The 27,982-nt window shown below is 43.9% G+C and overlaps 1 long non-coding RNA gene across 2 annotated transcripts; it reads left to right on the top strand.

Moving 5' to 3' along the window:
• The first annotated feature begins 3,006 nt into the window (after positions 1-3,006).
• LOC139073627 (uncharacterized) lies at positions 3,007-27,705 on the top strand. Of its 2 annotated transcripts, none has more exons than XR_011522567.1 (2): positions 3,007-4,139; positions 26,951-27,705. It is a non-coding gene; the product is annotated as an uncharacterized lncRNA (long non-coding RNA). The 2 variants fall into 2 exon arrangements; XR_011522566.1 differs by having other exon boundaries at positions 3,349-4,239.
• Positions 27,706-27,982: the final 277 nt, after the last annotated feature.

Here is a 27,982-nt window from a genome sequence, read left to right as displayed (position 1 = left end):
TTTTTGATCTCTAGTGGTTCTTTATATGTATTTTGTATGATAAATGCCTATGTAAATATCTATATCCATATCTATGTACATATACAAATATTTCCTACCTACTCATCACTCCATGGTTTTGCTTTTTGTGTTTTATTTAAGGCTTTCTCTCCCGCCAAGATCATAAACATATCATCTTGGTATGAAGTAGGGATTATTTTATTTTATTATTTTATTTTCCAAATGACTAGACAGTGTTCGCAATGCTATTTATTGAATGCTTTATCTTTTCTCTGCTGTTTTGAAACACCATTTCTTCACATACTAAATTCTTGTATCAATGCAGTTCTTAAGCTGATACATAGAAGTGAATCTGAAACCCGTGGAAGGAGGAAGTCAGGACAGGAAAACGGAATGGCCACCTGAACGGTCTGGCCACGGGAGTTCCCAGAGGGTAAGCGTGGGGACTTCCCATAGCTGGCACGGTACTTTTTAGAATTAGGCAAGTAAATTGGCAGCTAATTACTCCACATCCTAATAATATTGATTGATTTAATAATTGATCATGTCATTTTAGCTTTTTCTTTCCAGAATCTATAAAATAATGTTACCCCTTTTGGTGCAGAAAATTAAGGTCGGGATATTTATTCTTCAGCTCCCTTCCTGTGATATCCCTCAGGCTGCCGGTGTCCCTTAACTAAGGGTCAGGCTCCCCTCTCCTGGATTCTGGTAGCCTCCCTCTCCTGCCATCAGTCCTGGTCATTGCAGGATCTCCACACCTCTCCTACCCTTTGTAAATAGTTCAGTGATGTGCTGGGAAATAGCTGGGGGGGCAGGGGGAGCTGCTTAATTTGTAGCATTTGCCAATTGCTGTGGTATAAATATTCCCATGATGGCCCATTTCAAGCTACCAATGGGAAGTCACTGAACACGGAGTTGGGAGGAAATGCTAAGAATCAGCTTTTATAAGTTGTTATGATCCAGCTCCAACACGTCACTGAAATAAGCCCTTTGTAAATCAATTCTTTTTTAATTATCCTAATTTGAGTGTGCCTCCTGATTCCTGTTGGGCATCAAACTGATGCTGATACCATCCTGGAAAGGACTCTCTTTTCTATAGGGCTTAAATCTGGGTGGATGTAAGCCTGGAGCTTCAGAAGCTGTCTGAAAGTCAAGTCAACCAAGAGGAAGGCAGCGCTAAGGGACAGAGGAAGACAAATTCCTGGCGATATCATCCGAAGCCCTGAATACAGCCACAAGTGAACCGAACTGTGCCCTGGCCTCTTCAGGAACGCCAACTAAGAAATTCTCTCTCTCTCTCTTTTTCTTTTCTTGTTTTTGTTTATTTCTTTGTTTTTATTTATATTTTTGCTTAAGCCAGTTTCCGTTCGATTCTACCACTTGCATACAGATTTCTAAGGGACACAGTGGCGTGGCACGGTCTTTCCTGCCTGTAACCACTTTCCCCTTGATATCTGCGCTCCAGCTACGCTGGCACTCTTTCAGTCACTTCAAAGCTCCTTGTGCCCCTCTGCCATAATAGCTTTGCACGTTCTATTGTCTCTGCCCGGAACACTCTTCTGCCCAGTTAACTCCTACTCATCGTCTAGATCTCTGCCTAATGTCACTCTGGTCGTGTGTTACAACGTGGCCCCTGATGAATTACACCTTCTGGTATTTGTGCCCTTGTGTAGTCCCCACCCCTGGACTCCAGGTTGGCCCTGTGACCGCTGTAACCAATGGAATTCAGCAGTTAATGGTGCTGTGCCAGCTCCAAGCCTGGGCCTTGAGAAAAGCTGGCGGCTTCTGCTTTTGTGCTCTTGGAAGACTTGAGCCAACATATAAAAGATCTGATTCCCCCACTGGAGAGATCAAAGGGAGAGACCTGAGAGAAGCCCAGCTGTGTCCCAGGCTATGTGCCAGCTGAAGGCAGCCCCATGGGTGACCACCCACAAGCCCAGCAGAGAAACCGCCCAAATTACAAAATTGTGAACAAAAATATGGCTCCTCTTCTTTAAGACTGTTGCTTTGAGGCATTACATTTTGGAATCATTTGTTGTGCAGCAAGAGATAACCAGAAGAGTTGCCTCTAGAAAACTCCCCTAACACTCCTAGACGGAGTCAGTCCCCCACTAGACATGATCACTGTGCCATGCACGTTTCCTTTACAACACACCACAATCCGTACGATACATGTAACTCAGGAATGGCTTTCCAGGCCGGCCCATGCCGAGTGGTGAAGTTTGCCCTCCACTTCGGGGCCCCGGGGTTCGCAAGTTTGGATCCTGGGTGTGGACCTAACATTGCTCATCAGACCATGCTGTGGAGGCATCGCACATAGAAGAACTAGAAGGACTTACAACTAGAATATACAACCAGGTACCGGGGCTTTGGGGAAAATGGAAAAAAAGAGGAAGACTGGCAACAGATGTTAGCTCAGGGCCAATCTTCCTCATCCAAAAGCATTAAAATAAATAAATAAATAAAAATAAAGAATGACTTTCCTTTTCAGGGTGATAAATTCAAGAACTCCAGGAATGTTTCCCCAACCCAAAGGCATCAGTCCTCAGAACTGCGGTCTGAAAGTTGGGTCTGCCCGCCCAAGGACCTGGTCCTCTGCTTCCATTCCTGCTGAGTCTGCCGCCGATTATCCGAATGCGGGTTCAGCAGAAGTTTTGCTCATAAGTTTAGCACAGGAAAGGCCCCACATTTCTCCCCTCCTCCCCAATTCATGATTCTACTCTCAAGCATTAGGCACCATTAATAGGAAAACTAGATTTAAAAAGATTCATGGTTTACAGGTTTACAGTGTTCAGATTTACCCAGCAGGTTCTTTCAAATTACACTTAGGAGGATAAATCGGTGACTAACTGTGGCAATCTCGCAAAGCACAGAGCCTTCCAGTTCCAGAGGATTTTGCTGGTGAGTCATTAAGTTAAAAAAGGAAACCCATATCAGTAATAAATCTTTGTAGAAGTACTCTATGTTCTTTTTGAAACTGATTGTTTCTAGGTGGCTAGTTCACCTAACATTATCAAAAGAATAGATTTCTGTTACAACATAAAATGATTCTTTCTGACAAACTGTTCCTAGTCTTATATTTATAAAAAACAGTTGGTACAGGAGATTTTTTGGAGGGTACTTCCAGAAGACCAGGACTTTCCATACGTTTATTCTGTGTTACATTCATTGCTTAATATTGTCAGTCACAAACATTTGCCAGATTGGAAATTTCGGCAACTATTCTTCTTAGGTCGGGAGCTTGTTCCTGGACGTGGACTGGTTCCTGGGGGAATCCCAGCCTAACCATAAACTTGGCACAAGCTTGAGTTCTTGCACCGATCCCTGGCAATCCCGCTGGCTGGGGTTAGGATCTTTGGTTTATTTGGAATCGACTTTCGGAGCTGAGGATGAAGTCAGCTGTCTCGGGTGTCCTGCCGGCGTGGCTGCGGCGTGTATACCCAAAGGAAAACTGGATCCTGTTAGGAAGGAACAAGGGGAGACCGACTGCCACTATTTTGTTTTTATATTTGCTAGTTTGGTAGGGGAAAATAGCTCCTCACTGCTATTTTAGCTACCGTGTCTATAGTCCCCTTTATATGCTCTGTTGTGGCACTTCTGCATCCTATGGCGATTGTTTATTTGCTCATCTGTGGGCCTCTTACACATTATGAGCCTCTTAAGGGTAGGGAATCTGTAATACTAGTATTTGCTTCCTCAGTGCCTAGCAGGTGGTATATAAATGTCAGTTAAATAAAAGATTAAATGATTGAATACAGTGAAGAATGCACACAAGAAGATGGCATTTAGGATAGTCATGGAACATACAAAATGGTATTATAATGAAGAAGAGACAGAGATTCCTTTTTCCATAAATATTTGTTGAGGTCTTACTACGCACCACCTGCTGAAGATATCACAGGGGACAAGATAGACGTGTTTCTGCCTTCGTGGAGTTTAGATTCTGATGAGGAAGAGAAACGTTGAAGACAGGACTGCGAGTCAGTTTTACAAGGAGAGGAGCAGAGCGTTAGACCAGCGTGCAGCCCAGGGCTGTTCTAGGCTCTGTCAGACTCGGAGCTGCTTCCCTTCTCTTCAGAATCGGATCTTACGCCGTGGCTGTTGCTTACAGTGAGACACACAACTCAGGGCACCAAAAGGTGGGCACCGAGGAAAGGTTTTCACCAGCTTTTTGTTTCCTGTTACCCCAGTTTGTCACCATTCGTTGTAATGGCACTGCTTCCAGACCTCTGACTGAAGGTGGGTCTGCGGCTGCTTAGACCGTTCCGCGTGCGAGAGCTGGCTGACTGTGGGCAGACTGGAGAGACTGGGGCATAGCAAAGGGGTCTGCCCACAGACTGCACAAACTACCCAACTACCATTCTGGGGGCGGGGGGGCGGGGGGTGCGGTGTGCGTGCGCGCGCGCGCGCATCTGCTGATGACCCGTGGTACTGCTTCCGGAGGGCAGAAGTTGTGGGTCCATGGTACCATCCAGTCACAATTCTCCTACCTCGTTTAGGGCACTGAGGGGGCATATTTCTCTTCTTTTCATTAACACAAAAAGCAAGCAAGCATGATTCTAAACCAAAACAGCTTTTAGTCGGGGATTTTTAGATGTTGCATGTACTTCTCCTTATTTCTGACAAGGGGAATGTCTTACTTAAGGACAATTTACAAAGGTCACAAGCCTGTTAACGACATCAGCTTTCCCTGAGAAGGATATGCCATGGTTCTCTGCCGGCTTCAGAGCAAGGCAGGCCCTGTGAGGTGCTTTCCCATAGTTCCTCCAGGATAGGAACCTGACCTACTTTGGGAGCTGAGGGATTGCTTCACTGGGGAAATGATATTTCTATTGAAACCTAAATAATGAGCACGATTTTTTGAGAAGAAGGAGAGGGTTGGGGAGGGCAGCTTTCCAAGCAAGGAAATAGTTCGTATGGAGGCCTTGAGGCCCCAGGCGGGCACAAGCCCTCGGCATTTAGGGAACTGAAAGTCTCACAGGCTTGGTGTGCAGACTGAGGAGAAGAGAGGTGCTAGACGAGGCTGGAAATGCAGGCAAGGGTGAGCTCTTGCACAGCCTGGCAGACAGGGTTGTGAATATAGGATTCAGGCCAGGTCTGGAATTAACAAGTTCACAAGAATTAAGGAGTCACTGAAATAGAGCTTTAAGGCGACCACCAGAATAAAATTTATGTGCATAATTTTTTTATGCCCTTAAGGTTTCATTATATAATTAATGGACATTACAAAATAGAGTAAATTTTAATTTCATGTCAAATTAGAATATTGGCTTTTTTATCCAACATTTTATTATGAAAATTTTCAAAGAGAGAAAAATTGAATCACCTATATTCTACAATTAATGTTTTGTTATCTTTCCTTTGTCACGTATCTATCCATCTAGCCATTCCTCTTGTCACTCATTAATTCATCTTATTTTTTGACGTGTGTCAAAAAAAGTTACAGACTCAGTAAACTTTATCCTTGAACGCTTCAGTATGCATATCATTAACTAGAGCTTAATGTTTGCTTATGGGTCTTTTTTTGTGGTAACAGTCATATACAGTGAAATGCAAACATCTTAAGTGTTCCATTTGATGAGTTTTGATAAATATGTATATAAAGATTTGAAGTTTCAAAAAAGGTACAACTTTTATCAAAAATTATCATCATATACTGTTGTAAGGCCCCTACATTATACACGAAGTGTATATCCTTCCAAGGTAGACTGTGATGTAGTAAGGATGCATAGTGTAATCTTGAGTAATCACTTTAGAAGTATTAGCTGAAAAGCCAATAGAGGGATAGGCTGGAACACAAAAAATACTCAACCCCAAAAAAGACCAAAAGGGAGGAACAAAGAAGACAGAGGACAAATGAAAAACAAGGTGATAGACTTAAATCCATCTGAAACATAGTTACAGCAAATGCAAATGGACTGAACACTCGAACTAAAAGACAGCGATTGTCAGCCTGGATAAAAAGCGGTACCCAACTATATACTGTTGACAAGAGATGCATTTAAATACAAAGACACAGTCTAAAAATTAGAGTATACGAAAGCTATACCATGGAAATGCTAAGCATCAGAAAGTTTTTTTACCTATTTATATCAGTATTTCTATATATCAAGCAAAATACATTTAAAGAAAAAAGAGTATTTTCAGGGACAAAAAATGATATTGTAATGATAAAAGGTCAATGAATCAAAAAGACATAACAATCCTAAGTATGTGGACACCAATAACAGAGCTGCAGAGAATACGAAAGGAAAAATGGACAAGAAAGAAACAGATCCCTAATCACATCGGGAGATTTTAATACTCCTTTTTCAGTTTGTGATAAAATAAGCAAAAAAAATATCAACAAAGATATAGAAGATTTGAATAACACTCTCACCAACTTGACCTGACATCTTTACATATCCAATAATTGCAGAGAACACATACTTTACAAGTGCTCATGAATATTCACCAAGATATGCTTTATGCTACTGGACCATATATGAAATTAAAAAATACTATCACTTACAAGAAAATCAAAACACAAAATACTTAGGAATAAATAACTTTAACAAAAAATGTGCAAAACCTCTATACTGAATATAACATATAGAAAGAAATTAAAGATCTAAATAAATGGAATGGTAAATCGTTCATGGATTGGAAGTCTATAGAATTAAAGTTATCCAGTCAAAATCCTTGCAGTGTTATTTAAAAAGAAATTTACGGGCTGATAGTAAAGTTTATGTGAAATTGCAAGAAATATAGAATAACTTAAGTGATCTTGAACAAGGACACATTTGGAGGATTTTGCTCCCCGAATTCGAGAATTACTAAAACGCTCCAGTCATCAAGACAGTGTGATATTGGTGTAAACAGATCAATGGAACAGAATATAATCCAGAACAGACTCACACATACACGGTTAATTGACTTTCAATATAGGTGCCAGGGAGATTCAATGGGGAAAATGACAGTCATGTCAACAAACGTGACTGGAACCACTAGGTATCTATATGGAAAAATCGTCGCTGTATATTACACTTGTAGTATATATTTATGACAAACTACAATTTTGAGTCTATGTTAGCCACGTCCTGGGAAATAAATTATGCATGTTATTGCTGTGCCAGCTTTTTCAAACCACAGGAGTAGAATTTATTAAGATAAACTTACTAAAGGCCTGCCGTAACATTGAGGACACAAGGGCATCATTTAGAAAATAGTTTGAATTCATTAAATAATGCTTTATTTTCTGGATGACATAAAAAAAATGGCCTTCTGTTTTTAGAATGCATTGGTCCCTCCCTCTGTGTTCATAGCAGGAGGAATCTCTCATTTCATTTATGACCAGTGACACATGTTGGTGAGACTCCCAGCTGAGTAGAGAGGCGCAGGTGCTACAATCTTGGGAAAATGAAATCTTGTAGGTCAATAGCTGAATAGCTTGAAAGAGTTAATAGACCTGTTATTAATTATTTCTAAGGCTTCTTTTTGGTAGTGGAAGAATCAAGTTCGCTGTGTGTCTTTCACGTACTTGGGAGCTGGTATTGTTATTGTGACTAGTGGAGGTTAATGAGAAAGAGAAGTTCTTGCCCTAACAAACTGAAATGTAAGCGTAATTAAGTTTTGAAAATTTTTCCCACTACACATTGGGTTTCGAGAGGGGTTCTTGAGGACAGAGATCAGGCTGCTATATGGTTCCAACTCCCAGGAGGCTTTGTCATTGGGTAAGACTTGATATTCCCCACGGAGTTCCCGTCTCCGAAAAGGCCTATTGATTCTAGAGTCAAGTTGCAGCTGGAGAAGCGGCACCGTTGTTTCTTTTTTACGCCAATAATCCAGGACAGCCTCCCAAAGCTCAGACAGAAATGCTCCCACCACAGAAGACAGCTTCTCTCTTCCAAACCGTGCTCGAGTTGCACCGTAAACTCTCTCCATCTCTCTATTTTATTTTTTTCTGTCTCTATAGTGTTTTCTTTTTTTACAGTCTGTGCAGGCAATGAGACTTCCGTTACTATGTTACTTGAAATGTTCAAATTACAGGGGGGTTGATGAGATCGCATTTCTGTTCAGTTCAGTAACAGGCCCGAGGACACACCTTGAACACCGTCCCTGCAGGTTACTTTCTAAGCACCCCCAACTCCCCACCTCTTAGGAAGGATTACTAAATGGGTCATCTCAACCATTTTGTGTGTATTCTTAGTTGGCTATTTATGGAGCGTGCACCGAGGGCCAAGCTAAGTGCTTTCCTTACATTGTCTCATGTAATCCTGTGACACCCTCTCAAATAATTAATTTCCCCACTTTACAATTAACTTTAGGACAGAGAGTTAGCTGGTGATAGAGTTGAACCTCAAATGCAGATCAGAGTCCACAAAACAAGCTCTTACATCTACTCCGAATTTCCTTCTTGTTACCGACCCTGAAGTGAGTTTGCTCACCCGTTGTGCAGCAAGCCAATCTCTGACACCGGCTGTGGTGGAAGAAAGTAGGACTTTTATTTTTTGCACAGCGCTGAGCAAGGAGAGAGGGCAGCTAATGCTCAAATCCCAAACTCCCTGAAAAGCTAAAAGGAAGGGTTTTTATTTGGGGCTTTAGGTAGGGGAGGGGGGCATATGGCCTTGCTGGTCGGAGCTTTCCCACCAGCCTGTCTTTCTCTGTGGGAGGAGATAGTCCAGGTGCTTGTCCTTGACGGCGGCGTCTGTCTCCATGGAGCATAGTGGATTCTGGAGCCAGGAAGCCAGAGAGTAAGCAGGGAATGAGTGTTTTGGTTTTAACCCATATATGCTGGGTTTAATGTGGGGAAACTGATATCAGGGTCGATATCATTCTGAGCTCAGAGGATGATGCATCCTGATCTTACCCCAAATCCTAGGCACCTGTCTGTGACCCCCTGTGTATTTACTCTCTATTGGTGGCCTAGACTAGACAGAAAAACTGTGCTAGGCAGCACTGGGTAAGACGGTGCAAAATACAAGAAAGCGCCTTGCCTTTGGCGAGATTTTAATCTAGTTAACATCTAGGTAAGTAGTTGTTTTCAACTTAAGATGCACTAGAATGACCTGTGGAACTTTAACAAATACTGATGACAGGAATTCTGATTTAATCCATCTAGGGTGAGGCCTGGGCATTAGGAATTTTTAAACTCCCCAGGTGGTTCTAATGTGCAGCCAAGGTTGAGAACCACCTAGTTTGAGCAAAAAAAATATACTCTCATAAAATAACATCGAAACCACTATGATGTACAAAATGGTAAATTCTGAAATGTATTCCTTACCTCATTCCACAAAGGATATGACATGGCTAAAAAATTATTCGGTACAGAGTAAATTCCACTGAGGGGCACAGAGTTTGAGGTACTTGTCCGATAGGCTGCAGATGGGCAGGCACACGTGAGGTCAATATAGAAATAATTCAGGTTTGTTTTATTTCTCTGGTTTTGGTTTGCAAGGCAGCAGTGGCAGATTTTAGGAGAAATGGTTCTTAGGAGACACGGATTGGTCCAGGCTCTGTTTCCAGGCAGTTGATTGGTCTGGAAGCTGTTTCCAGGCTGTCTAGCCAGTGGATCGCCTTGTCTCCAAGGGTTACTCAATCTACAAAGTGCTAACAGGGCGCAGAAGCTTGTGTGGAATGATAATTTTTCCCTATTACAGAAGCTTGTTGAAGAAAATACTCATATTTTAAGGATGACTCATAGGCACATTGTACATTTCTTTGATCCCACTTCCCTAAGGGTTATGAATTGCTCCTAAGGCAGTATTTCCTGAATGATTTCTTCGCAAGTCGAGGAGTGGCTGGAGCCATTCCATGAAAAATTTCCAGCTGTTAAAAGGGCGGCGTTAAACTATCCAGTGCAGTTCAACTCTTGGAGTATTTTCTGCCTTTTCTTTCTCTTTCTCAAGAGCAGATGAAGCAGCTCTCAGTTTAATATCAGGAAGAAAAAACGATAGTGTAAGAAGTGATGGTGTCACAATAGTGAAAAAAAACCAAGAAAAAGGGTAAAACCACTACAATTCTATAATCTTAATATTTAACTATTTTCATTTTTGCATGTTTTTATTCTAACTGGAAGTCAATGTTATTTGGATGATTGCGTTTGTAAAATTTAAGGTTTCACTCTCTCACTGTGTTTTTAAAATGGTGCTATCAGTTTCATTATTTTACAGTGGCTCATCAGGTTCCTTTGAAAGTATGATGACAACATGATTCATGAGCAAATTTTATATTTTTAGCTTCAGATTTAATGAATATTTCTGAGGGCATACACACACACATACCGGACATTCATTTTATGTAATTATCTCATTTCAAAAATAACAACAATAATAAGCATTAATGGAGAGACCACACTGTGGCTGGCTCTGTTCTAAGGACTGGAGGTACATATGATTGGGAAGAAAACAGATGAGTCCTCTTTCTCTAGTAGGAAAAGACGAGCAATAACAACCTTGGCTGACACGGAATGTTTCTATGCTCTATGTGCTTTACACACATTAACTCATTTCCTTCTCTTAACAATCCTGTGAAGTAGGTACTATCATCATCTCCATTTCATAGGAGAGGAAACCAGTGCACAGAGAGGTGAAGGAACTTGCTAAGGTCACATAGCTAGTGAGCATCAGAGCTGGGCTTTGTGGCTCCACAGGTTGCATGTTTAACAGCATGTTATGCTATGCTGTCACTCTCTAAGGAGCTCATTTCTACTTATTCTGTTAACACAAGGAATCAAATTTTTCTTTTCCTTTCTCAAATATTTTCAACTTTTGCTTCAAATATTTAATAGTTCCGTATAAAGGTTTTGGGTATTATCTCAAACAATTTCCAATTACAGGACACTCACTGTGTGCCTGGTATTTTACTTACCAAAGGAAAATAAGATAAAATGTTTTGTTTCATGTACTTGCAAAGATTTTGCTTTAAAATAAAATGGCAGGTAGGTGATATCTACAATCTCAAATTAGGAAGTGATCGAATGAAGTATCTCCCAGTCTTCACTGCACATTAGAATCACCTGGAGGGATTTTAAAGCTACCGACACTGGGTCCCACCTCCAGCGTTCTGACTCCCCTGGTCTGGAGTGGGTTATGGCATCAGTGCTCAGCTAACAGGGTAATCTGACAAAGTGATAGCATGTCTACAAGTCAGGTACTTAGGAGCTGGCTGGGTGGTGTAGTGGTTAAGTACCCATGCTCGGCTTCAGTGGCCCAGGTTTCTCTGGTTCTCATCCTGGGTGGGGACCTACACACCGCTCATCAAGTCACGCTGTGGCGGCGTCCCACATATAAAGTAGAGAAGGACTGGCGTGGATGTTAGCTCAGGGTCTTCCTCAAGTCAGACACGTCAGACCATAGTCGTTTTTAAAAGCACAGCTTTACATCAGATTGACCTGGATTAAATCCTGCTTCTGCCACTCCCGGGCTGCGTGATGATGGGCAAGTCTCTGACAAAATTTATTCAAGTTTTCCATGTGCGTGGGGGCCTTCACAAGAGGATGAAGACGCAAAGAAGTGACCAGAGCGGGAAGCTTTTGTACCTTTTAGACAAAGAAACTTTAAATTTATGAGGAAATGACAAGACAAAGGGGTTTGGTTAGGGGCAGTAAATTGTAAGGAAGTGACTAGGAGATATATGAGGAGGAATTAGTGGAAGATGAGGGTTATTTTAGTAAGATCGTTTGTACAGACACATTTTAATGCAGGTCTTCTCTGGCGATAAGGACGTTCTTCTCTCCCTGGTATGGGGGAGGGAGGGGAGCATGATTCTCATGGGAAATTTTATGGTTTGTTTTTAGGTAGAAAAGGGTAGATCAGAGAGCCCTGTCTGCATCTGTTTCTCAAATGCCTTTGGCTCAAAATAATCAATACACCAAAGCAGCGTATTTTGGGTGGCATGTCCCAAACTCCTTCACTTCTAAATCTCTCTGAGCTTCTCTTTCCTCATCTGTAAAATGGAAATAATCCTTTACCGCTTAGAATTGTTGTAGGGATTAAAGAGAATATGTATGAAAATCATTTTCACAGTCCAGGCACAAAGTGTGTGCCTAATTAATGGATGCTTTTATCCATTCAAGTATTAATTCACTCAGCAAATACTCGCTGAGCACCCGCCCCCTTCCAGGCATCGTTCTAGGTCTATTGTTCTAGGCGCTGTTGCTCTAGGCGCATTGTTAGGTGATAGGGATGCAGCGCTGAGTAGGACAGACAAGGATCTTGCCCTCCAAGCACTACTTTGGATTTTCTTTTTAGCATTGATAAAATGTCTTTAATCTCATGGTCTTTATAGTTCTCTACCCAGTGAAGAGACGTCTGACCGGGGACCCCACCCTTACCTGCCCTCAGAGACCTCAATCCATCAGTTGTCTCCTCTTCTCTCCACTGGCTCCTTGTCATATTCATTTAAACATAATCATTTTGTTTCATATTTAAAAAAAAAAAAAACCCTGAATCAAACCCTTTGGCGTCAAGCTACCCCCAGTCCTGCTTTAGCTCCTTGCTTTTCGTGCTTCACAGGCAAGTAGAGAGACTGTCTGCATTCACTGTCCCCTCTCTCTGTCTCCTTCGTCACTGCTTGTTCACTCGACTGTCACCAGGCTTAGTCTCCATTGTGCTACAGATACTACTCTCAGCAAGGTCACAGTGCCTTTCTTAAAACCGTCCAAGGCCTCCACACTTACCTCAGGAGAAGTCCAAATGCTTTAAAATGGCAGGTGGGCATTTCCCAGCCTGCCCTCTCACCACTTCCCCACTCCCCTCCCCTGCCTGCTGCCCCAACCACACCCCCCCCCCCCCCCCAAATAGTAGGTTCCCACCCCACAGAACTGCCTGTAGCCTCCTGCAAGCTCTGCATGCCTAGCCCTGGGCAGTGGTGCTCTCGACCTGACTTGTACTCACTTATGTGAGCCCATGGCGCACATCTCTTCCTGATTCCGTGTTTGGTGATGTCCTGTTGGTAGCTTGAAGTCTGCCATGGCGGGAGTATTCATATCAAGGAAATTGGCAAAAATCTACAAATCAGTGTATTCTTGCCTACTCCGCCACCCCCCGGGAGATGGCTGTTTAACACTTAGCACACACCATTAGTGCTTCTAGGCCTTTGCACATACTGTTCCCCCCCACCCCTCACCAGCTTGGCTCAGCTTAAATGTCACTTCCTCCTAGAAGCTTCTCCTGACACTTCAAGGTTACATACCCTTCTCTGTGATTTTTTGGAAACGTGGGCAGCCCCTGATGGTGGCATTTATCATACTGTTTTTTTTCTGTATCCTATACTGGCCAAGTAAAGTCCTTGACATCTGGGACCTTGTCTTCTTCATGGCCATTGTTCTTCACCTAGGATAGTGTTTGGCACAGGACAAGGTGCTAAATAATATTTTTAAATGAATCAATACATGAGTAATTAAAGTAATAAGCCCTCCCTATTAAATAATACGCTTTTTATGGTTCGAGAATGTGTTTTAATCTTTGTGTCGCCTGGTTTCCTCACACATGGTGAGCATTCAGTAGAAATTTACTTGAGTGCACTTTTTCTGAGCCTGAAACTGGGGCCCAATTTCAGATATTCATTCTAGAAGTGAGTCAATGGCCTTTGAAGTTATGGTTCTGTAAAGTCCAAACCTGGAGGTTTGAAATATGTCACCAGAAACATAAGATTTCCCTAGCCATCAACTTGTCTTGATGTACTCCTCTTATGTCTTCATTTCTCCCAATAAAGTGACCTCAAGCTTATCCCACTTCCTTCTCTCCTCTTCCTGTATCTACAGCACCGACAACCTCCTGCTCACAGAGTCATCTGCAGCTGAGCCCCGAGGGGGCCTAGGACAGCAGGGCCGTGCAGTGAAAGGCGCTGGGGTTCAGAGTCGGGACTGAACCTTGCTGGAGCCCTTGTCTCTTCATCTGCAATGGGCAAAATGACATCCTCCCCACCTACTTCACTAAGTTTGTGTGGGAGAAAATGAGTTATCATGGGTGAAAATGCTTTCGTGAATTGTCAAGCACTACCTAGGGTAAACACAGAATCTCTCAGACAAATTGATCTTAAGCACGTGCTATAGCTTAATAATTCCCTCACAAGCAAGTGGAATCTGCAAGGAGATAAAAGAGTGTTCCAGGACGGAGAGGGTATAGAAATCTCCGGGTTATTGACTTGGGAAACAGGATGTTTTACCTGTTTTTTTACATGTTAATTAGCAGAGATTACAGTTTTGTGTTGCAAAGACATAAAACATCAGCTTCATATCAGGTGTTTGGTAGGAAATCTGGGGTGGGTCCATCTGAGATGCCAGGTGTGCAATCAATCAGGAAGAAAGAACAACTGATCTAAGAAGCAAATGACAAGGATATATTGGTGGCCGATAACTTGAATAACAAAGTTTCATTCCCCAGGAGGATCTGATAGGCTCCAGTTAATCTAAAAGCATAAAATATAGATCAATACCAAGTAACAGAGTTCCTTTCAAATAGACAGCTACCAGGGAGCATCTCAGAGTGCCAGCATTGTGGCACATACACGGTTTGCCCAGTCCTTAGTTTGGGGACATATTTTCCCGTGCACATGTTAGTCGTCAGCCTCCCCAGCAGGAAGGCTCCCCTGTGTGTCCTCCAGTCAGCAGGACCTGGGGAGCTGAGAGAAATGCAGACCCTCAGGCCCACCCCAGACCTGTGGCATCAGAATCAGCATCTTTTCTTTTTTTTTTTTCAATTTTTCTTTTTTCTCCCCAACGCCCCCCGGTACACAGTTATATATTCTTAGTTGTGGGTCCTTCTAGTTGTGGCATGTGGGACGCCGCCTCAGCGTGGTTTGATGAGCAGTGCCATGTCCGCGCCCAGGATCCGAACCTACGAAACACTGGGCCGCCTGCAGCGGAGCGTGCAAACTTAACCACTCGGCCACGGGGCCAGCCCCCAGAATCAGCATCTTAACAAGCTCTCCAGGGACTGAGTGCATTTCAGTCTAAAGTGAGCTGCCTTAGGGACCATCTAATCATTTTTCAAATGGAAAAACAAAAAATCAGGCCTTGGAGGGTGATTTTTCTCCCTCAAGGTCTAACACGCATGGGTAGCAGAGCTTGGATTAGAAACAAAGTTTTCCTGACTCTGCTGGCAGGTTCCGGCATCGCCCGCCGCCTCCCAGCCTGGGTCTTCAACTTCCTGGTTGTGAGGCTTTGGGCAAGTTACTGAACCTCTCTGAGCCTGTTTCCTCATCTATAAAATGGAGATGATGGTCATGTCTACCTCACAGAACTGTGAGGATTAACTCGAATTAGAAAATCTCTGAATTCTGTGCAACGTAAGGCACAATTCACACATGAAGTTTTATTATTCTCAAATGAAAAGGCAATGTTCCCCATAATTTAAACAGTAGAAGTAAGTTTTTTTATGGCATACAGAAGCAGATAGTTATTTATATCTCTGGAAACTTTCATGCCTTGACAGTAACGTTTGGAAAGCAGTTATTTATTTTTCCTTTTAATCTTCTGTAGTTTCCATCGAAGAAACTTACATAAACCACGCGGCAGAGGCTCGCCGCTGTCACTGTAATTTAACCATCTCTTGGGTTAGGCTGACCTCTGTTATCATCAATCCCGTGAACCGGGGCCAAATTCAACCTTCAGAAAAGACACACGCGTAATTCAGGAATCTGACTCACTGACCTACTTTCTCGGCCGCCCAAGCTGTGGGAGGCTGGATAACCTAGTTTTTAGCTCCATCTAGTGGCCATACATGGTTCCACTTTCGGCTGTAGAGAAATGAGAAATTTTAGTTTTAGCTTTCAACACAAATACATCCAGCTTCTCACTATTCAGAAGAAATGATCCAATATACACACTTTTAATGCTGTTTGTTATCACTGAAGTAATAGGCTCAGGGTGCTTGGAGCTGGTCGCAAGGTTGGAGACCTTGTTCAGAACAGAAAGCCTGGGGTCGTCTTTGATGCTTCCCTGACGTGATCCGTCCATTCTTTTGTGAAATCCTAAAAAGTTAATTTCTCAGAAAACATTATCCAGCCACATGTACTTGTTTAATCCGTCCTTTGGGACTGTCTGCTTAATGAAGGAAGGTACTGGATGTTAATCCAGACTCTAGGGCTTGGGCACCAGGCCCTCCTCCCTCATAGAGTGTCTGATAGGAATGGCCGTAGTGCACCCAGAAAGAGGAGGCCTGAGCAGTAGGATTTCCAGCCTCACAGAAGATGCCCTTTCCCCACAGTGTGGCCACGGAGCAGCAGAGAGCTGCTGGGCCTGAGGCAGCCGTGTCAGGGATCGGTGCAAGCTAAGGGAGCAGATGGTGGGCAACGAGAGGCAACCCTTGCCCTTCACTCCTTTCCTGGAGATGTGCTGCCTGAGCCCATGGAACCAAGATGTAATTCTCGGCATAGGAGTGGAGGCAGGAAGCCCCAGGCACGCCAGGGCTGGAATTCCTTCCCGGTGGGTAGCCAAATGTGCTACCCCAAAATATGTCTCTTTGGCATAAGGATTATTCTGAGGAACAGCAGACACAGGAGAAGCTCTGAAAACAGAGCAAAAGTTACCGTTCTGTAACGGAAATTTACATTTATAAAGAAAGTCTCCATTTATGAGGGTGTCTCCCTCTCCTTCCCAGGAAGAGGATGCCTCCAAGATCACAAGAAACTTATCAGTGGAGAAGGTAGTGCCTTAAATATGCATAACAAACCTTAACTTTTATTATGCTTTTCCTGGTCACCTCCTATAACTGGCCTCCCTTGTCCCCCAACATCTTTCTTTTGTCTTTAGCTGAAGATAGTATTTAAGGTGGTAGCTTGGGCCATCTCAGGGAGTTACTCAGTTTCCCTGGGTCTCTCCCATCTATACCTGAGGTATAGATATTAGTAAGCTTCTGTTCGTTTTTCTCTTGTTAACCTTTTTTTTTTTTAAGGTATGCAATATTTTTTTGGTGAGGAAGATTGGCCCTAACATCTGTTGTCAATCTCCCTTTTTTTTTTCTCCCCACAGTCCCAGTACATAGATGTATGTCATAGTTGTAAGTCCTTCTAGTTCTTCTATTTGGGATGCTGCCACAGCACTGCTTGATGAACCGTGGTGCTGGGTCCACGCCCAGGATCCAAACCAACGAACCCTGGGCTGCCAAAGTGGAGCATGCAAACTTAACCACTATACCAGGGGGCTGGCTCCTAATGTCTTTTATTACAGGAAGTCTCAGCAATGAACTCAGGGTAGAGGGACCATTGTTTTTTCTCCCCCTACACTACTTATTTAGCAGGAAGGCATTCAGAGTCAAGATTAAGTTGATTTATAGAAAATTAAGAGATGCGATATCCTTACACTCAGGTCTGTGCCTGGAGAATCAGATCTCTGTATGTAGGAGTCTGTTCAGGCTTGGGCATATTGCATGCCCGGAACTGGAGTCATTGCATAGTGCTCCCTTATTGGGGAATTGATGTTGTTAAATTAATTAAACAAGGAGGCCATTAGACTGAGGGGGCTCTAATGCCAAGGTAGCCTACCAGTAAGCAAACCAAAACCTAAGCCTGTAAGGGCCTCCATGTCACAGGTCACCAAATCAAACACTGAGGACACTGATCACAAACAGCCGACTAGGCTTTAAGCTGCAGCCAATCAAATAAATTCCTTTCTGTGCTTCCACACCTTCTCGGTAAGTCTTTCCCCTGGCTCCTGTCCGCTGAATGCTCCTAGCCACTTCTGGTTTGGCATGCCCCAATTCAGACTGACTTTTTCCTCAAATAAGCTCAACATTTTTTTCTTTTAAAGATTGGCACCTGAGCTAACATCTGTTGCCAATCTTCTTCTTCTTCTTTTTTTCTTTCTCCCCAAAGCCCCCCAGTACATAGCTGTATATTCTAGTTGTAGGTCCTTCTGGTTGTGGCATGTGGGACACCACCCCAGCATGGCCTGAGGAGCAGTGCCATGTCTGTGCGTAGGATCCTAACCAGAGAAACCCCGGGCTGCCGAAGTGGAGCATGCAAACTTAACCATTGGCCACAGGGCTGGCCCCTCTTAACATTTTTAATATGCCTCAGTTTACCTTTTAACAACGTGCTGACATGAATCCTGGCCTTTAGGAGTCTCTGATCACTGAGGGAATGCCAGGAGCCTGTGGAGACCAGGTTTGAGAGTGCACCACTGAAGACTTTAAACTCTTCAAGCAGCATTGTTCAGCATTGTTGGTAGAAAGAAGGAAGAGAGGGTGATCTTGGGGCCAGTCTGTGGTGCAGGGGTTAAGTTCACATGTTCCGCTCCAGAGGCCCGGGGTTCGCTGGTTCGGAGCCCAGGTGCGGACATGGTCACCGCTTGTCAAGGCATGCTGTGGCAGGCGTCCCACACATAAAGTAGAGGAAGATGGGCACGGATGTTGGCTCAGGGAAAGTCTTCCTCAGCAAAAAGAGGGGAATTGGCAGCAGATGTTAGATCAGGGCTGATCTTCCTCTATTTATTATAAAATTAAATTTAAAAAAAGAGAGAGGGTCATTTTGAGTTTGCTCATAATATCTCATTCTCTGCAGCTCCTAGCAGAATCCCAAAAAAGGGAGGTGACTTTTAAGGCCTCTGTCTCAGTCTCTCACTTTCTAAAAAACTGCATGGTACTCTGAAAAAGGAACACATATAGCAGCCAAATTCCTGGGATTCTGGAAAGCTTGTCTTTCTGCAAGCCTGCACGTGCCTCCAGAGCTAAGGGTGGGTGTTATGGGTTGAATTGTCCCAAAAGATATGTTGAGCTAAGCTCTAGTACTGGTGAACATGATTGTATTTGGAAATAGGGTCTTTGCAGATGGAATCAAGTTAAAATGAAGGATTAGGGTAGGCCCTAATCCAATGTGCTGGTGTCATACAAAGAAGGAAATTTGGCCATAGCTATACAGAGGAGAATGTCATACGAAGACACAGACACAGGGCGAAGATGGCCGTGTGAGGACAGAGGCAGAGGTGAGAACCCAGGAATGGCTGGAGCCCCCAGAGGCTGGAAGAAGCAAGGAAGGATCCTTCCTTAGAGGCTTTGGAAGGAGGATGGCCCTGCCAACACCTTGATTTCGAACTTCTAGCCTTCGGAACTGTGAGAGAATAAACTCCTGTTGTTTTAACCCACCCAGTTTGTGGCCCTTTGTGATGTTAGCCCAAGGAAACTAATACAGTGGGAGAACCCAATGGTGGTGATATTGACCCTGATATCAGTTTCTCCACATTAAACCCAGCATATATGGGGTTAAAACCAAAACACTCATTCCCTGCTTACTGTCTGGCTTCCTGGCTCCAGAATCCACTATTCTCCATGGAGACAGACACCGCCAAGGACAAGCACCTGGATTATCTCCTCCCCATAAAGAGATGCGGGCAGGTGGAAAAGCTGCTGACCAGCAAGGTTACGGGCTCCCCACTCTCTGCAAGTAGTCTCAAGGCCAAAGACAGGCTGGTGGGAAAGCTCCGACCAGCAAGGCCATATGCTCCCCCTCCCCTAACTAAAACCCCAAATAAAAACCCTTCCTTTTAGCTTTTCTGGGAGTTTGGAATTTCAGCATTAGCTGCCCTCTCTCCTTGCTTAGCGCTGTGCAAAAATAAAATTCTTACTTTCTTCCACCACACCCGGTGTCAGAATTGGCTTGCTGCGCAATGGATGAGCGAACTCACTTCAACGGAAGACGAACCTCTGGGTCTGAGGGCATTTTCTGGGGGCGGACTCCCACCTCCGAGCAACGACAGTAAACCCCTGGCCAGTGAGGACTGTGCAGATGCTGGCAGATACTTGAATTAATGCTTGTCACCTAAAGAGATGCCTGATGGTTGCTGCCTTTAGCAGATCTCAGAGCATGTCTGAGTCCTTGATAATAGACTCTTGGGCACTGAACCCCTAAGAGTATACCAGGTAAACTTCCTTTCAAAGGGCTTGGGGAAAGTTGCCTGCATCTATACTAAGGTTAGGGACTTTGGTACAGAGGGCAGCAGCCATAAGAGCTTTAGGACCAGAGAGCTTGGGTTAGGCCAGGGGCAGATCCAGGTTTTGTGGGGCCTGGTATTAGTTTCCTAGAGCTGTTGTAAAGAAGTTCCCCAAACTGAGTGGCTTTAAACAGCAAATTTACTAGAAGTCTGAAACCAAGCTGTAGGCAGGGCCGTGGCCTCTCTGTCAGCTCTCGAGGAGAATCTTTCCTTGCCTTTTCTAGCTTCTGGTATTGGCTGGCAATGCTTGGCATTCCCTGGCTTGTGGATGCGTCACTCCAGTTGCATGGCCATCTTCTCCTTGTGTCTCCACTTGGCTTAGGAGGGGAGGAGGAAATTGTCCTCCACCCTCTGGATTCTTCTGGCTGGTGTAAGAATTAAATTGATATGAGACAGATCAACAGGAAAATCAAATGTAAGTAATTTCTCTTGCATGGAAACCCCACATACATGAGAGTTTCCTGGACCTGCTTGTCAGAAGATCCTACAAAATTTAGAGAGGAGTTAGAAAGATTAGTAGCAAAAAAACAGAAAAAGAAAAAAAAAGAAAGATTAGTGGATGTTCATAGCCCCACACTTAGAGAACTTGACTGGCTGCTAAGGGGCATTCTTCCCACTATGATTATATTGTGGTTATCAAACAGGCTAGATGGCCTCCTGGAGACCCCCACCCCACAATCCCCTGCCCCGCCACAGCCAAACACACATACAGGGAGACAGGTGGCCAGACTCTCTCCCAGGCCCTCCTGCAAATGACCAGGAGAGGGCTCCGCTGGAGGCTGATATTCAGGGTTTAACGGGAGCTCTTTTAGAGGCATCTCCTCCTAAAGTGAGTCAATCACAGATTAAATCATGCACTCAGAAGGAAGCAGAATGGCCGAAAGCCTTGGTTGAACGCTTTAGACAAACCTTGCAGAGGCACACTGCATTAAACCCGAAAGCCCTGGAGCACAGAAATCTGATTTCCGCTTTAGGGAGACATTTTCTCCCTCATATTAAAAAGCAAATTCAAAACAGTCAAGTTGGTGGGGGCAACTATTAAGCGTGATAATGGAAGCCACCCTGCAATTCTTGGAAAATAGTTTCCAGGAATGTAGAAGAAAAAAAGAGTTAAAAGCAACAATTCTTGCTCTGCAACTTGAATCTTTAGAAAGACAGAAGCAAGATAGGGAAAATGCCTTAAAGTCCACTCAGAACCTCCCCTGTTTGCCTCCAGACAATTGCAGGTATTGTAAAAAGCCAGGACATTGCAAAAGAAATTGTCCAGCACTTAAGAGAAAGGAAAGCATAAGACGCAAGCAATCCGCACCCCCTCAGGCCCTCGTATGCCCAGAAGGTTCATTTTTCTTTTTTTTAAAGATTGGCACCTGAGCTAACATCTGTTGCCAATCTTCTTCTTTTTTTTTTCTCTTCTTCTCTCCAAAGCCCCCCAGTACATAGTTGTATATTCCAGTTGTAGGTCCTTCTGGCTCTGCTATGTGGGATGCCACCTCAGCCTTGCCTGATGAGTGGTGCCATGTCTGTGCCCAGGATCCAAACCAGCAAAACCCTGGGCCGCTGAAGCTGAGCACGTGAACTTAAACACTCGGCCATGGGGCCCATCCCGGGAACTGGATTTCTTCATTTATACTAGTGTGACTTTCTCTACCATCCACTCCAAGGACTTCTACCTGTCACCTCTGATTCTATTCACGCTGTTGGAGTCTCTGGGCAACCTAGTTCACTACCCATGTCTCAGCCCACCCCAAGGTCTTTAGGCTTCTTACACCCATCATGCCTTTCTGGTTTCCAACTGCTCACCAGCAAACCTTCTTGGCTGACATTTGTAATGTAAATTTAACGCTACCATAAATTGTAAGGAGAAAGGTGGTTTTATTTCCCTACCCTCAGACCAAACTCCGAATCTCCTACATTCCTGACTAAAAACTCATCTTGATTTAAATTCCCCTGAAAGAGATGAGTCTTTAAAAGATGTTCCAATTAGCTTTTGGGCCACACATGCAAGTGAAGTCGGATTATTACTGAGCGAAGAACCTGTGCACATTACTTGGAAAAAGATTAAACCGTTTCCATGAGTAGCCCAATGCTCTCTCTCCAGGGATGCAGAGCGAGGAATTGAACCCGTAATAGACTCCCTCTTGCAACAGGGTGTACCTCCTCACCCCGTTTCACTCCAATCTTGCCAGTAGAAAAAGAAGGCAAATTTGGCTCAGATAGGAATGAAATCTATCGATTCGTACGAGACCTAAGAGCCAGAAACTCTTCTGTAATTCTCCAGCACCCTGTGGCTCCTCATTCAGCTGTCACTCTTACCGCCGTCCCTGTGATGCAGCCTGGTTTACAGCAATTGACCAGGTGCAATCCCATTGCACACTGATTCACACTTTCTTTTTGTATTTACGTTTAAAGGGAGGCAATTAACGTGGATTCGCACACCTCAGGGATGTTGTGAGTCCCCCTCAGTATTGTCCCAAATCCTTAAAGCAGACTTAGACTCTGTAGCCTTTACTCAAGGTTCTATGCTTGTCCAGTGTGTTGATGACCTTTTGCTTTGTAAACAAACTAAGCAGAGAGCTCTCATAGACTCCCTTATTTTCCTAAAGGCACAAGCTGAACGAGGCCAGAAAGTCTTCAGATCTAAACTTCAGTGGGTGCAAATGACTGTTAGCTGCTTAGGACATGAGATATCTCAGGGTGTTCAAAAGCTCACCCCAAAATCCCTGAGTCAATTTTGTCCATCCCTCTCCCCAAAACAAAAAAACAGTTACGTAAATTTCTAGGGGCAGCTGGTTACTGCCGCCAATGGATTCCTAATTTTGCAGCCCTTGCTAAACCCCTACATGCTCTTCTCCTGGATATCACTCCAGAGCCTATTTCCTGGCCTTCAGAGGCTTTAACCTCCTTTGAAGCCTTAAAATTATCTTTGCCCACAAGCCCTGGCTTTTGGTCTTCCTAATTTTGACAAACCTTTCATTGATACTGCCGTGAAAATGATGGGGTTGCTGCAGACATTCGAGGACAATCTTTCCCCTCTCAGATCCGTCCTATAGCATATTTCTCATGCCAGTTAGACCCTGTGGCATGAGGTATGCCCTCATGAAGGTGGCTGTAGCTGCCATTTTGATTGACCAAGCCAGTACTCTGACTTTAGGCTCCCCATTCCTCTCCATGTTCCCTATGCTGTGTCTGCTATTTTACAAGTTTATAGGATTCATCAACTCTCTGCAAGGCAACAGACCACCTATGAGTAGCCTCTCTTAACCAACCCTTCCATCATCTTACAGCCACTTTATTACCCCTCTCTGATGATGGAGAGTCCCACTCCATTCCACATGATTGCCTTGCAACTATAGAAATGGTCTCAAAGCCAGGAGAGGATCTCTCAGACCACCCTTTTGATAATCCAGACTTACTTCTATTTTTTGATGGCTCCTGTAAATGAAATTTCTGGGGAAACATAATAACTGCTTCTGCCATAGTTCCCCTCATGAAACTCTTGAGGCATACTCTAGTCACTGCAAAAATCAGCCCAAGCTGCTGAATTCATAGCTCTTACTAGAGCCTGCACATTAGCAAAAGAGAAAACTGCCAGTATTTACACAGAGTCCAGGTATGCTTTTGGTGTCTGCCCTGCTGTTGGCACAATTTGGAAATCCTGTGGATTCTCAACTTCTGCAGAAATTCCTATTGCTAATGGGCATTAATTGCTGCCCTGTTACAAGCTATTCACCTCCTTTCTCAAATTGCCATTGGGTTCACTGTTCAGCACATACTGGGGAGACTGATGCCATGTCTTTTAGAAACGACAGGGCTGCTAAACATGCAGCTCACAACACACCTTGTCCTTTCTCCACCCAATTTTTTAAACCTGCTTTTATCCCTAACTCATATTGTTAATTATCAGGCAGATGCCCCACGATCTGAAAAAGACAAATGGATACAAAAGGGTTCGGAATGATCATCAGTTGTATTATACACTGGGCAAATGGACTTCCTGTAGCCCCTTTTCTTTGACCTTTTGGCTTGGACTTATCTCCCACCAGGTGGAACATATGTGCAATAGTTAAGGAACTGAAAGACAATTGGTTTTGCCCTGGCATCCACAAAATTTCTGACCAAATTATTTCTCAGTGCACTACTTGCAAATCTCACCAAGCTTCTGGGAGAAATCCATATACCCCAGGATGCCCTCCCAGGCCCACACTGCCCTTTGCGGCACTCCAAATTCTTTTAGATTTGCCCCCAGCTTTAGGTTCTTCTCACTGTTTGGTTATCATCTGCATGTTTACTGAATGGACTGGATGCTATCTGACTAGACATGCAGAGAAATTAATAACCAAGATTATTCCTCGTTTTGGCATTCCTTTACGGACTGAATCAGACCAAGGAACTCATTTTACAGCAGAGAAAACCACTTGCTTGCAAAAATTTTTGGGGTGCTCATTAAAATTTCATACCCCAAATCATCCTCAATCATCAGGACAAGTGGAATGTAAAAATCTAGACATAAAAAGGATTTTAGGAAAAATCTGTCAAGGAACCAGATGTAAATGGCCAGAAGCTTTGCCCTTGGCCCTTAAAATAATCCGGAAAACTGCAAATAGGAGACATGGATTGACCTCTTTTGAAATAGTTTTTGTACACCCAAAGGCTACCGGTATCTCTAAACCCTCCATTCTTGGACGAAGTGAACGTCACGGGAACTTAAGTGAACAATTTGATGTTATGACTAGCTGTATACAAGAACTAACTAATATGCATGGCCTTCACCAACTGGCAAGCCTCGCCAACCCTTTCCACCAGGAGAACGAGTGTACACTGAGGTCTTTAGAAGACAACACATGCTGTCAGCTCGCTGGGAAGGACTTCATGAAGTCCTACTGACCAGCTATGCTGCCATTAAAATAAAAGAAAAATTCTCCTGGATCCATGAAAGCCATGCCAAAATAGACCCAGAACATCGCTCTCAAGACAACTGGGATGGGGCTGGCCCAGTGGCCCAGCAGTTAAGTTCGCATGTTCTGCTTCGGCGGCCTGGGGTTTGCTGGTTCGGAACCTGGGTGAGGACATGGCACAGCTTGTCAAGCCATGCTGTGGTAGGCGTCTCACATATAAAGTGGAGGAAGATGGGCATGAATGTTAGCTCAGGGCCAGTCTTCCTCAGCAAAAAGAGGAGGATTGGCAGTAGTTAGCTCAGGGCTAATCTTCCTCAAAAAAAAAGACAACTGAGAGACAGTCCCACAGGTAACCTTTGACTAAGGATTTCCAGGGCCAATTCTCAGGCCCCAGAAGCAGCTGGCCTCACAAAGTAGACAGCTTTTCCCTCAATCGGGGATCATTTCACCTACCCCTACCACCCGTTTCTCTTTTTAAGACACACGCACACACACACACACACAATTACCTTTTCTTATTAAGGAACACTTTTTTTCATGTATTAATCATTTATTAGAAGCTGACTGGAGAGTGTTGGTCTCTGTCTTCCCTACTTCCCCTCTCTAAGTCTCCACTATGGGCTCTTTTTCAACCCGTGTCTTACTCTTACTATCCCTGTCTTTTTCAACAGGACGAGTACAGACCATACACCCCACCTTATGCCAGTTTACCAAACCCTGGCCACATTAACTAATCAATCTGATTGTTGGTTATGTCAACATCTAGATAATGCCAAAGAACCTGAACTAGTCTCCATTCCTGCCGATGTGCATGCCTGGTGGTCTGAGTATGGAATGGACAAGTGACAGGGTATGGTATCCATGACAAGGAAAACACACTCTGCCTCTTCTTCTTTTGAGGCATTTAGGCCCTGGAAAACCTCAGGGAGGCTCAGGGACTGCCCGTCGCCCACGTAAAGACAATAGGTGGAAAGTTTTTCCTTTGAATTGAAAACAAACATGAAAACAGGGGAAATACCAGGACAATATTGCAACCAAGCTCTGTGGTTTGATTCCACAGGTGGCATCTTCATACCTTTCAAGAAAATTGTGAGTGACCCTAGCATCACCCGTTTTCACACAAACATTTGCCAAATCACCAGATGTCCTGGATTGCTCATGGGCCACCCTTGTACACCTTGGGGTATTATAGCTGCCCCCATGATTAAGTTTCCCAATACCACAAATCACATATGGGTGGATCATGGATCGGGACTACCTGGGCCAGGTGACGGAACCAAGCTTATAGCTGCCATGACCAGACCACAGGCCTCCTACACCAGCTACTTCACAGAGTGTTCTCTCATAGATTGACAAGACCACATGGGAAATGGAGGTGTCCGCACACTGACAGTACCAATGGCAAACGTCTTGGAATAATCCAGACTCTGGGAATTACGGCTTCCATTCTAACCTTGTCTGTAAACCACACTGGTCTTCTTATTTTTATGGGGCAACAAAGTATATAAAGGGTTTCCATCTAAATGGTCAGGATGATGTGGACTTGGACACCTGGTTCCTGCTGTCACCAAATACCCCACCCTAAATGCCAGCCAAGTTACAGACATGGGATCCTTTGTTGATAAAGTTGTGCCACATCAACATGCCAGTGGAGAAATCATAGAGAATCCACTTGTGTAACACAATTCCAAGTTCTTTTCAGTGTTGAGGGTCTTATTCCCAAACTTCGGGGATTATGAATTGGAAAAGGCAATCTTAAATCTCTCCGTGACATGGAACAAGAGTTCAACAGCACTATGCCAATTTTGAAAATACCCTAGTCAGAAGCTGACAGCTTAGCCTCTGCGGTGCTCCACAATCACTGTGCCCTAGATACACTGACCGCTCAGCAAGGAGGCGCCGGTGCAATCATTGGTGAGGAATGTTGCTTTGGCGTGAATGAAACAGCACAAGTACTATCTAACTGACATTTATTAAAAGGGAAGATTACCACTTTCCACCAGATAAATGAAGCAAAGACATCGATTGGACTGACCTATTTCGAGGACTGGGGAGCTGGTTTAATGGGCTGTGGGGAGATGTGCTCTGATTTGTTCTTCTGTTTATTCATCCTCATTCTAATCCATGTTCTTTTCTCCCTTTGCAGGTTTCTTACCACCCAGCTACGAATTCGTTTTCCACAGTCACCAGCTCAGCTTTTTATTATTATTATTATTTTTTTTTTGAGGAAGATTGGCCCTGAGCTAACATCTGCTGCCAATCTTCCTCTTTTTGCTGAGGAAGACTGGCCCTGAGCTAACATCTGTGCCCATCCTCCTCTATTTTATATGTGGGACGCCTACCACAGCATGGCTTGCCAAGTGGTGCCATGTCATCAGCCAGGATCGGAACTGGCGAACCCCGAGCCACTGAAATGGAACATGCACACTTAACCGCTGCACCACCGGGCCAGCCCCTCAGCTCACCTTTTAATATGTGAGCTTCCAGGGAAGTTTCAGAGGAGGGAACTGATGGGGTTCAGGGCTGGCCACCCCAAGATGTGCTACTTTGGCATGTGGAGTAGTTTGAACTGAAGGCTGCCGAGACCCTGAGGACTCCAGAGAAACTTTTACCTCCCCTTTGAGGAATTCAAACTAAAGGCCTTGCCTATAATGAGAGCAATGACCAGAAAGAACCTTTTTTATGCCCTATCCGTGTGACAGGACAAGCATCTAATTAATGAACGTCTGCTCTTCTTATCGTCCTGCGAATTAGCCTTGGCCCCTCTGCGGCCCCGGGCTCCTAACCCATCCCTTGGCTCAAGATGGCAAAACTTCACTTTACCTTTCTGTCTCTGAGCCTCTCATGTATGAGGGGTTCCAGTATGTACGAAATTAATTAAATTTGATTTTCTCCTATTAATCTGTCTCATGTTAATTTAATTTTTAGACCAACCAGAAGAACCTAGAGGGTAGAGGAAAATTTCTGCATCCCCTGCATCTGCCCTCTATAGGTGCCTGTCTCTATGTCCAAATTTCTCCTTATCATAGGACACCAGTCACGTTGAATTAGGGCCCACCCTAAATTTTAATTTAATTTCATCTAATTTTAATTTGATTACCTCTGTAAACATCCTATTTCTAAATAAGGTTGCATTCTGAAGTAGTAAGGATTAGAACTTAATTTAATTTAAGAACTT

Source organism: Equus przewalskii, chromosome 9 (assembly GCF_037783145.1).
Source record: "Equus przewalskii isolate Varuska chromosome 9, EquPr2, whole genome shotgun sequence".
Classification (NCBI taxonomy): Eukaryota; Metazoa; Chordata; class Mammalia; order Perissodactyla; family Equidae; genus Equus; species Equus przewalskii.
This window is presented reverse-complemented; position numbering and strand designations above follow the sequence as displayed.